This window comes from Mustela nivalis, assembly GCF_964662115.1.
Source record: "Mustela nivalis genome assembly, chromosome: 14".
NCBI lineage: Eukaryota > Metazoa > Chordata > Mammalia > Carnivora > Mustelidae > Mustela > Mustela nivalis.
The window spans coordinates 31,953,306-31,964,447 of NC_139033.1; positions in this window are offsets into that span (position 1 = coordinate 31,953,306).

Consider the following 11,142-nt stretch of genomic DNA (forward strand, 5'->3'; position numbering starts at 1 on the left):
AAAGAACCAACATGCCCTTCAATGGACGAATGGACTCTTCCAGTCCTGTCCATGTTGCTACAAAAGTTGGGTATTCGTCCTTTCTGATGGAGGCATAATACTCCATAGTGTATATGGACCACATCTTCCTTATCCATTCGTCCGTTGAAGGGCATCTTGGTTCTTTCCACAGTTTGGTGACCGTGGCCATTGCTGCTATAAACATTGGGGTACAGATGGCCCTTCTTTTCACTACATCTGTATCTTTGGGGTAAATACCCAGTAGTGTCACTTCATTTTGTTCATCTTTACATTCTTAGTTATGAAACATAGTAGGAAGCCTGTAAGTATTTGCTGAATGAAGAACGAATTATTATGCGGATTAATGAATGGATCTTAACGTCATTTGCACACTGTTAATATTATTGTTACTCACCAAGCATGCAAAGATAATTATTAAATTCATATAAGAGGTAATTATTGCCAAGTTATGTTCACAAACATTATCTGATTTGATGTTCACAGTATCCCTTTGAGATTCCAGTACCTTCTATCATTTTTCCACAAAGTCCTTTTGAATAACCCAAGGTGAAACCATAGTTTCCTAAGACCTTTACCAGAGAACAGCTGAAATAAAACATTGCAACTCTCTTCAGATCTTGAAAGGGTGAGTATATTTAACATGTTTTGTAGAAATGGGATAAAGAAATAGCTGATCCAGAGCAGATATTTCAATTTTCTTAAAATACACATGCAAGAGGATATAATTTTTGTGTATGTCTTTTAAGAATGGAAAATGATAAAGGAGCAATGGTTACAGACAGGTAGACTTTAGTTCAAGGCTAGGAAGAACTTTGTACAATGTCGAACTCTCTGAATGTTTATTAAAAAGCTACCCCACCCTCTCAAGCTCTGCCTTATTGGAGGAATTTGAAGAACTTACCAGCCTCTTGCCTGCTGGCTTCCAGTGGAGATGGAAGTGGGGAGCAGAGAGTGACTCCAGCTAGCTCTGTGCTGGCCTGGCAATTTCCTATATCATAGGACAGAACTGGTCCATAATCCCTGGACCCGCATGAATGGCACCCCCTGGTATTGTTTCAGTGGTCCATCTTCTCTTCATCAAAAGAAAGTGTAATTGTGTGTATCTGGCTGGGTCTGTGAATGCTGTGAGGGGACAAAAATATAAGGGATTTTTCTCCATTTTGTATGGGAAAAAGCAAGGGAAAAAATGTGAACTCTTTGGATCTCTGCAAACTCAGGCTGCTTGGCTTCCAGAAGAAACACTGAATTATACCTGCTCCAGGCTCTCTGCTTGACTTGTGCACAGTGGACCAGGCCATCTCTCTGGTGGCCAAACCCAAAGCAAGCAGCAGTGTAGAAAGAGCCCCCAGCCACCAGACCATCTCTTGTTTTGAAGGAGGGTGACAGGAAGAGGTGATTCTGCACAAACTCATCCTACAACATGTACAGAGTCCTTAGCACTCCCCTATGCTCCTATTTCTCCCCCACCACAAACAAGTATTTATTGAGCACCTACAATGGGTAAGACACTTGGAACCTAATCTCCCAATGCACAGAAACAGGATAAAATTGAACACGAGAGCTTTTACATTTAATTTTGGGGGGCGTTAAATATATCACTAAACTCAGAGTTTGACTTCAGCTTTTCAAATTCATTCTCATTTTAAATCCTGACTGGGGAGAAGTTTGGTTCCACTAGTTACCCATTCCCTCTACAATAAGCAGAGAGATGATGAAGGCATGTTGACAGAATATGTATGTATGTACTTAGTATGTACGTAAGACTATTTCTCCCAGTCACCCAGAATCATTGGCTGAATTAAAGCACTCATAATCTCTTTGAAAATATAACTGTATAGATTGTAAATCCTTGGAAATATTCTTTATGTGACCCATCAGAGGAAGGCCCTGGGAGAGTGCATCTGGGTGGGCATGGAGGTACAGATATCAATTCTGCTGTGGGTCAGGCTTGCCTTGATGAGTGCCTCCCCTGTTTGGCTTCTGCTGTGCTCTCTTATCACTTGCCCCCCAGAACAGAGCTATGGGAAATCCTACCTTTTGAACACTTTTTGAAAGAGCCAATTTGGTAGGTAACTTGAAGTGAAGGTGAACATTCTCCTGTGTTTAGATTTGGGCATCTGTGGGTGATCCTCTCACAGGACGGTGCTTGGAATCATCACATGATTGTCTTCTAGAAATGACTGAAAGCGTGACATACCTTTTCCATCTGGGATACACTGGTGGCTGCTAGCCCTGAAGACAAGGGAAAAAAGAAGATATTCTCAGTGGTGTGGTCATAGCTCATCTTCTTAAAAACATCAAAGCAGAACTGCGCATTTGCTCCATGAGTGAGCTCGTTCCTTTAGCTGGGTTTGGAATACAAAGGCAAACAACAGGGGCGCCTGGGTGGCTCAGTGGGTTAAAGCCTCTACCTTCGGCTCAGGTCATGATCCCAGGGTCCTGGGATCGAGCCTCATGTCGGGCTCTCTGCTCTGCAGGGAGCCTGCTTCCTCCTCCTCTCTCTCTGCCTGCCTCTCTGCCTACTTGTGATCTCTGTCTGTCAAATAAATAAATAAAATCTTTTAAAAAAATTTTTTTAAATTAAAAAAAAAAAAAACAAAGGCAAACAACAACAACACAAAAGTATACATCAAACCACCGCTATGTAGTGGTTTATTTTAAATCAGGGAAATAATTACTTTGATTTTGTGAATTCAAAATGCTCTAAAAGGGGCTTTATGTGAGCAAAAAGAACACAGATTTGGGGACAAAATGCATTTCCATCTCTGGACCTTCTAGCTTTTTGACCCTGGGAGAGTTAGTTCAGTTCTCTGGGTGTCTACATTCTTTCTGGTTGTGGCTAAGTAACAGCTTTCTTACAGGATTCCTGTGAGGTTGAAATCATGTAATATCTGTAAATTTCAGGAAGCACCATGCACTCAGAGTCAGACTCAGGACCAGCACCTAAGAATGGGTGCCTCCTTAACTTTTGTTCCTTTGGGAAACTTGCTTGCCTGCCCCTCCTCCTGGCCTTGCTTGGGATGCCACCTCAGGGCTTTGGATGCAGGAGGCTGGCTGCAGGTCTGTATTTCTGGTGGCTATACTTACATTGTTCTATGGACATGTTAAGGGGCTTCCACTAAGATATTCATATCAGTGTGAAATTCTCTCTTCATCTGTTGTTCATGTAAATGGAGTATCTCAGTCTTAGAAAGTCCAAATGTTTTAGGAAAATGCTTTCTTGATCCTATACATTTTAAAAGGAGATAGAACCCAATATGGTACATTTCTTTAAAAAGCATCTGTAAAGGGAAACATGTCATTACCGAGTTTGAGTGAGGATACAAATAGAAAAGTCATCATTTTTTCGGCTGAAGTATTTAAATTATACAATGTCTTGGCAACATCAGAGGCCCAGAAGCAACTTTTCCAGCCCAGGGGTGTGGTTCCAATAAAACAGACTTAAGAGTTCCTACACAAAGTGCAAGTTTGAGTAATTTGGACAGCGAGGTTGCATTTCAAAAGGACTGGAAATGTTACCACTTGTTTAAAAGCTACCACTCTCTTCCCATCAACGCGAAGTACAATCTTCTAAGACAATGTATTCCTGTATGTGCTAGAAATGGAGTTGGGGGAGGGAGGAAAATATGAGTCAGATGGGTTTCAAGTTCACAAGAAACCAGCAACAGATGAACAAACCAAGATCTGTTCCTCAGAATTTGTGAGACACTGATCCCCTGTTTATCCCTTACCCCTGCCACACACACACACACTCTACTGTTTGGGAAGTCTATTTCCTGATAACACACCCAGTCACCCCACAATCAAAAACCATCCTCTGGCTATACCCGTTAATTCTAGCTGGATCCAAACAATCTGAAAAAATAGGATTGCTCTGCTGAAGGGACAATTAGTTGAAATGGCCAAGCATGGGTCTTGATAACAGAGAGCCTTTAAACCTGAAAAGGTTGATTTCTCTTTTTTTTTTTGAGAGGTAAAAGGTTGATTTCTAATGTGAACCTCACCTTCTGTTATGCATGTAACTTACTTGACTTCTCTAAACCTATCTATAAAATAAATCTCTTACTAAAAAATAGGAGTCACCAGACAAGGTCGTTGTGAGTGTGAAATGTGATAATATATATAAAGCCTCTAAATAGGAACATTATTCAATACTATTATCTTCCTTCCCTCTTCTAGGGTTTATGGATTAACTCAAACTAGAGTCATAGATTTGAGGAGGAAAGTATCAAGTCCCAAAATTAGTTCTACAAATGTGGAAACTGAAGTGAACCTAGAAGGGTTAGTATGACTTCCACAAGTCTGCACAGCCAGAAAACACCCAATTCACAATGAACACCCAGTTTTCCTGACTCAATTTACTAACGGAGCTATACTAATTTACTATTTTCAAAACAAATTTACCAGATAAAGACACAACCTAGAAAAAGAGGATCTAGATTTGGTACCACAGAGCACAGTTTCCTTTTAAGTGTTAGAGCCATTTACTAGTAACTTTCTCACTTACTCTCAGTTCAGGCATCCTGAAAGTCCTCACCTTGACCTGGGAATAAATACTGGTGACAGGAATGGCTCTCATCAGTACTGGAAATCACAACATCAAAAAGCTTCCTCAGTGAGTACACAGAGGGGAAAAGAGAACTATACTGCCTCGTTCTACATTCATGCCTCCCTACTGCTGTCCCCCAAACCATGGCACTTCCACTGCCCTTTCCCTTTGATTATAACTAAATATTTTCTCTTACACTTTTTGAGACAAGTTATCACCAGTTACAAAAATCATGTCAAAGTAGATACGACGATTTAAAGTTTGCATTTTTACCTTGTCTTCGGGTTGGCTGAAATTCTGCTCTGTGACCCCACAGCTGTGTCTGCAACACACACAGACTACCTGGCACCCAGAGTTTGCTCCTCTTGTCTTCTCAGAATCTGGAGGCACAGGTCACTTCTCCTTGCACTGCGAAGTGATTTAAAGTATTTATACCAAGCATAGAGAGTGAGCCACCTGACATACACAAGGTAAAATACACTGTTTCTCTAGTCAACATTGGGACCCAAGAGATGTGGAAGACCTAGCAAAATGTTTAATGCTGTGGGTTTTATACAATAAATTGCATGCTATTTCATAAGTATGGAATATTTTAGATGTTTAAAAATTGATTTGCATGTATATTTTACATGTACAACATATTATCAATGTTTAAAAGACAGAGTCAAGGCGTTTTGTCTTGGGAACTGGAAACAGATTTCTTTCCTCGACTCTTAAGACGATGAAGTGCTGTTCTGTCTGAAATAGAGGCATCCAAGGATGGAGTAACCCTTGTTGGGTAAAAATTTCAAGCATCCCAAGGCAAAGGCAGGCAATTTACAGATCAGTTGTGGCTCTAACTCAGACACTAATATAGTGTACTAGAATGTGAGAGATGGGACAACTTGGCATCTCTTCAGATATTTTTTTTTTTAAGATTTTATTTATTTACTTGAGAGAGAGACAGTGAGAGAGAGCACGAATGAGGAGAAGGTCAGAGAGAGAAGCAGACTCCCCATGGAGCTGGGAGCCCGATGCGGGACTCGATCCCGGGACTCCAGGATCATGACTCTTCAGAGATTTTTAACCCAACAAAGAAGTACTTTTTACACTGTGATCCAGACCACGTGTTCAAAATGGAAACAAGAGTTCCACAAAAAATACTTCCTCTTAGAGTTAATGACAATTCTGATTGTTCTTTTCCTATTTTCTCCTTTTTCATATTTCAAACACTGACAGCAATTCACTAAATTGTTTTTACAACCCACTAATTGGTCCTATCCCGCAGCTGGAAAATGCTGATCTAGCCCAATGGTCTCATCTTGCAAAAGAGGAATCTAAGCCCTAATATAACTAGGTATTCATTTAACACAGTGCAGAGACTAGAATGGATTAGTGTTTTCAAATTGTTCAGTACAGAGAAGTAACATGGAGAGGATAATTCTGGGTGTTGGTGTTCAACTGGAGATTTCACCTATGTATTGATAGTAGGCCTCCTGGTTGAGTTCATGCATTTCATCTGAATTCCCTAACCACTTTCAGCTTTCATTTACCCCTACTGGTTGTAACTACTATGCTATAAAACTAATTTTTGCTAAAAATAAAGGCACCTATTTTTGCCTTTTTTGTAAAGAATCCCCCCAATAAATGATTATCTGGCATTGATTGGGCTCAATTAAAGTCAGATCCAACCATTTATAATAACTCTTTTTATCAAATTATACACACATATATGTACATAGAGAAGCTTCTACTTTAAAAAAAAATACAAATATATCCAGAGGAAGAAGAGGTTAATTAATGGAAGAAAAAGATTCAAGGCAGTGAAAAAGAAATAAAAAAGAGGCAGGATTTAAGTCTTTTGTATTTCCATTAAATGACACTTGATTTGTTTAGGTAACATAAAAACAGACACCAAATATAGTTACTGCAGGACACAAATCCAATAGTTCCCTTTATAAAATTTTATAGTGAATTGATAGCGAATTTTATAAAATTATTGTCACCACCATATCAGACCAATAAGCAGTGTTTGGCTTCACCCTACTGAGTGAAAAGGCAATGCACACAAGAAATACTCCTTTGTTCCATTGGGTTCTCAGATTCTCAGAAGGTAAAGGGAAGAAATGAAACAATTTAATTACATATAACATAAGTAAGAGACATTCTGGATGCTCGGACTATATTCTCAAAAGTCCACTCACCTCAGGTTGCAATCCTCCCTCTGGGTAGAGTCCCATCTAAAAGGGCTGCAGAAGACGTGGTATCCTTCATTGAGGAGCGGAAGTCCTCTGTAGGGACTCTGAAGCCAGGGAAGCATCAGTGTTCTTCATGTTCCCAAAGAGAAAAGAACTACTAAATGACTCTAAATCTCTAGACTCTCAAAGAAATATATCTTGAATCATTTTGCCCACCAATAAAGAGAACTTTGCTTTTCTCATATACAGTCTTCAGGAGAATTTGGATTCAAGGAGGAGAAGGGGTTCACAATAAAAAAAAGAATTCTATCAATCTCCTAAGATTTGATTCATCTGCAGATGCTGTTCCCCAGGAGACCCAAGGAAGAGATACTTTTTTTTTTTTTTTAGGTCAATAATTCACTGGTTGACTATTGACAAAACCAGGGAATCATTTGCAAAGAGATGGCTGGGCCAGCCCAATAACTTCTGTGCGATTATTACCTTAAAAACACTATAACAAAGGAACACTTACTGGCTTCTCTTGCACATTAAAGCTTCTTCTCTATAAAGACTCTGACTCACAGATTCGAGTGAGGGTGTGTGTTCCTGCCTATTGTACCAGTTGTTTAAAATGGACAGGTCACTGTCTATGGTCACTCCTGGAGCCCCCATTCCACAGAAGTTGTACCTAGTGGACCATGGATCTTGTAGTTTTCTTGGTGTTACAGTGGACAGTTTCCACCCCAAATGCATGAACTTAGGTATAGAAGACAATGACTTTTAATCTAGCAGATCTATGGATGAGATTCAAGAGGTCTTTGAATTTAAACTTGTATACCTAAGTTCTTCTATGTGTGAATGCTTTGATACTTTGATTCTCAAAGGGAGTATTTACTTCAAAAAGTGGAGGATCATGACTATCAAAGCTCCTAGGAGCCTCACATGGGTCCCCCCCTGCACTTTAGATTTCTCTTTCTCTGATGCCCACCCTCTCTGCTCCGGCGGTTTGACGTCCCCGTCATTTAAAGACTGCCAGATCAAATCTTGAGAAGCTTGTATCTTTTGCCTTCAAATTCACTGTCACAAAGCTCTGATCCCAGATTCATTAAATCAAAGACTGCCTCCTAAATCTGTCAGTTTCTCTCCGTTCTGTCTACCCTACAACCTGCATTGTCGTCTAGACTTTTGGCGCTTCCCAGCTAGACCACTGCCCAGTTCTGCCAGTCTTGGAGCACTCGAGCTCAGCATCACACACCAAACACAATCCTTCAAAATGCAAACCTGAAAGTGTCACTTCCCTCCTTGAAGCCCTTCCTGCCCTTGCACCAAACTTAGAAGAAAGTAAATTCTATATAGTGGTGCCCATGGACAGCACCTGCTCCCTGCTCCTCCCAGCCCACCTGTAACAGCCCTCTGCCCTTTGCATCCAATGGTTGCCCCTGCAGATCTCAGAGGAGCCCATGGTCTTTCTCCTGTGGGCCTTGAACATGCTCGTGCCTCTGATGAGCCCCTCATCCCTTCTCCTCCCAGTCCCTTTACCTCCTCATTCCTTCTGGTTTGAGCTACAACAGTCCTTCCTCTGGGAAGCCTCCCTATCCTTCCAGGACTGATTTAGAAGCTCCTACTGCACCATCCCACAGCATCTCTTCCCTCATTTAAAGAACTTATCACCCTTCCACGACTTGCAAAACTTGTGATAATTCCATCCAGCCTAAGACTCAAACTCTTAGCAACATTGAGAAGTCTTGTCTGAACAGACACACTTGGAGAGAAATTTTGCATTTAAAAATGAACTATTTCTAAAATATCTAGAATTTCTGTTCATCTTCTTTTCCCTCTAAATACTTTCCATTCTTCTCCCTTTTTTATCCCTCTCAACACACTGAGTATATCAAGGCATATTATTTTACTTTGTTCAAATTATAAACCAGGAGTAAAACTTAATATTTACAAAAGGTTAGTCATCTTTGGTTTCACTAAAGAACTTTCATGTTTCAAGTTCAATGGTTTTCTTGTTTTGGTTCACAATGCCACAGGCAAGAAACAAGGAGAAGAAAAGAGGGTATCAATGGAATGTCTCATAACACAATTAAGTTCTGATAGCCATCACTTTCCACTTTCAGGTAAGCTCGCTGATGCCTTCTCTTCTTCAAGGTGCTACTGGGATCTACAGGAAGATTAAGCTTATATGAATGCTCTTCTAGTCCTGGGCCTTTACAAATTCTAGGATGTCTGTACGGACAGAAATGAAATATTAGTGTTAAAAGATAACAAGATGATTATAGACACATATGCTGCCTTTCTCTGCTAATGAATAGAACCTGTCAATCAGTGAAGGGGCATAGAATGTGCTGGAGAGAAATTATAAACTCTCTTATTTCAGAGAGTTTATACTTAGGAGGGTTTATGATTAGAATAGTTCGTACTATTAATTATCAATCCTATATAACTCTCAAAAATTTATCATTAAGACAAATAATATGCAGTCAAATTAAGTCACCCAAATCATAAAAGTGTAAATGACCCAAATATAAGAACACAGAGTCATTTAATTATGGATTTGCCCAAGTTTATAAGAGGTGTGGTGTCTCAGGAAAGCCTGAGCTCATCAGAGACACATGGTGTCAGCCAGTAGATATGCCAAAGAAGGAGTGAGCCACGTGAGGCATTGGAGATGAGAGGACGCTGAGCAGAGCCAAGGCACAAGTGAGATTCTTGAAGTCCAAGGCAGCGGGTTATGATGGAAAGAACGCATATGATCTTAAGCAACTGGCAATTTCTCTGACCTTAATTATAATTATGAAATGAAAGTAATATTAATAATCATAAGTTTCCATCTTAAAGGATTGTAGGGAGAATTGAGATGTCACAGTGAGTGGCACTATGAAAACATTTTGTAAATGATGAAGCAGCGATGGTGGTGAAGAAGATGACAACATTGCTCTTCCTTTTCATTGAAAAATAGGTGGAAAAAAGCTTCTTTCTGCTCCTGCAGAGACAGAAGTTCGGACAATGCTCTTCTGTCCACTTTAGAGATCTTACCCTTAGAGACGCTTTGGCATAGGACTGGCAGAAAACAGAATGCTTTCAAGGAGGCGCTGGTGGAGGTGGGACCAAAAGGCTAGCAAGGGCCCCTGTTATCTGGCCAGAGTCTCCATCTGCACTACACTCTGGTTGGTTTTGTCCTTCCTTGGGACCTTAAGGGAAATCTACTCATTTAAAATGAGGAAGGGATACTCACCGTATGCCATACCCTGCCCTTTAAGAGCTTATACTCTAGCAAACCATGTGCACACCACACACAATGCACCACACATGCACGCGTGTACACACACATGCAAACAGAAGGTAGCAGGAAATTTGGGCATAGTTCTCATAAAAGGAGGCACGGTGTGTTTTGTGAGTCCACATTTCCTGGGAGCTCTCCCAGGGAACATAAAAGTGGTCAGCTGCTTGAACAATTCAAAGATGGAGAGAGTGTGATACTCAGAGGGGACAGGTTGAACAACATGAAATAGTAGATTGGGTTTTCTTTTTTATTAAATTAAATTAAATGGACCCATAATTCATTGTTTATGCACCACACGCACAGTTCCATGCAATATGTGCCTTCCATAATACCCACCATTAGTCCGTATTATGTTGAGCTCAGTGGCAGAGTGGCATGACTAGATGGAATAGAGGATAAGGAAAACTGTGGAAGGTGAGGAAGGTCATGCTGAAGTTTAGACTCCCTCCTTAGGTGGTAAAGAGCCATCGGTGCTTTATAAGATATGTTCCGATACGTGTTTCAGGAAGGTAACTGGTGTCTACAGATGAAAACATAGAAATCTGGGATGCCTGGGTGGCTTTTAAGCCTCTGCCTTCACTCAGGTCATGATCCAGGGTCCGGGACCTGGAGCCCCACATCAGGCTCTCTGCTCAGCGGGAGCCTGCTTACCCTCTCTCTCTGCCTGCCTCTCTCCCTACTTGTGATCTCTGTCTGTCAAATAAATAAAATCTTTTAAAAATTGCTAATTTATTACACATGCAAATTACTTTTACAGATGCATAGTCTGATAAGGTCATTTTAAACCATTTTAAATACTAAGATTTAAGTTCACAAAACAGATAAAAAATAAATTGAGAATCAATAGACCAAGCTGAACTCACTTAGGATTTTATAAGCAGGCTATTCAATTTTTTTTTAATCACAAAAGACTTTCACCTAATAGGAACGAAATAAATCTGGAATAGTCTATAGCATGGCACTGTGGTGCATAATACTAGACCTGGCAGCTATTTGATTTTCAACAAATGTAGAATCCATGAATATGACACAAATGTGTTAATGTGACATGATTTCAGAGATGTGAAAAAGCTTCCAATCAAAATAATTTTAAATGCTTACCTGCCATGCCTGAAATAACTATT